This window comes from Capsicum annuum, unplaced genomic scaffold, assembly GCF_002878395.1.
Source record: "Capsicum annuum cultivar UCD-10X-F1 unplaced genomic scaffold, UCD10Xv1.1 ctg68876, whole genome shotgun sequence".
Classification (NCBI taxonomy): Eukaryota; Viridiplantae; Streptophyta; class Magnoliopsida; order Solanales; family Solanaceae; genus Capsicum; species Capsicum annuum.
Genome location: NW_025878458.1, coordinates 1 through 758, shown reverse-complemented (window position 1 = coordinate 758; position 758 = coordinate 1). Strand labels below are relative to the sequence as shown.

At 50.8% G+C, this 758-nt stretch overlaps 2 non-coding genes across 2 annotated transcripts; both read right to left on the bottom strand.

Annotated features, from left to right (window-relative positions):
• Nucleotides 1-191: 191 nt before the first annotated feature.
• On the bottom strand, nt 192-309 carry LOC124894060. The gene has a single exon (XR_007050995.1). It is a non-coding gene; the product is annotated as a 5S ribosomal RNA (ribosomal RNA).
• Nucleotides 310-485: 176 nt separating this feature from the next.
• On the bottom strand, nt 486-604 carry LOC124894056. The gene has a single exon (XR_007050992.1). It is a non-coding gene; the product is annotated as a 5S ribosomal RNA (ribosomal RNA).
• Nucleotides 605-758: the final 154 nt, after the last annotated feature.

Here is a 758-nt window from a genome sequence, read left to right as displayed (position 1 = left end):
GGTATGATTGCATCCGTCATTCCCAGCACTCCAAATTCTATTATGCTTCTTTCTTCTCCGCCGCCCGTCACACCCCGCACGCGCGCCCCTGCGCCATGCCCCTGTTCTCGTTTCCGCCAAGAGGAAAAACAAAAAGATTCGCCGATCGAACCGGCAAAAATAAACCGAATTTTAAAGGAAAAAAAAAGGAAGGGATGCAACACGAGGACTTCCCAGGGGTCAGCCATCCTAGTACTACTCCCGCCCAAGCACGCTTAACTTCGGAGTTCTGATGGGATCCGGTGCATTAGTGCTAGTATGGTCACATCTGTCATTCCCAGCACTCCAAATACTATTATGCCTTTTTCTCCTCCGCCGCCCGTCACACCCCGCACGCGGGCCTCCGCGCCTCTCCCCCTTTCTTGTTACCACCAAGAGTTAGAACAAAAAGATTCGCCGATCGAACCGGCAAAATTAAACTGAATTTTAAAGGAAAAAAAAAGGAAGGGATGCAACACGAGGACTTCCCAGGGGGTCAGCCATCCTTGTACTACTCTCGCCCATGCACGCTTAACTTCGAAGTTCTGATGGGATCTTGCGCGTTAGTGCTGGTATGATCGTATCCGTCATTCCCCGCACTCCAAATTCTATTATGCCTCTTTCTCCTACGCCGCCAGTCACACACCGCACGCGCCCCTGCGCCTTGCCCCCTTTCTCTTTTCCGCCAAGAGGAAAAACAAAAAGATTCGTCGATCGAACGGGCAAAATTAAACTGAATT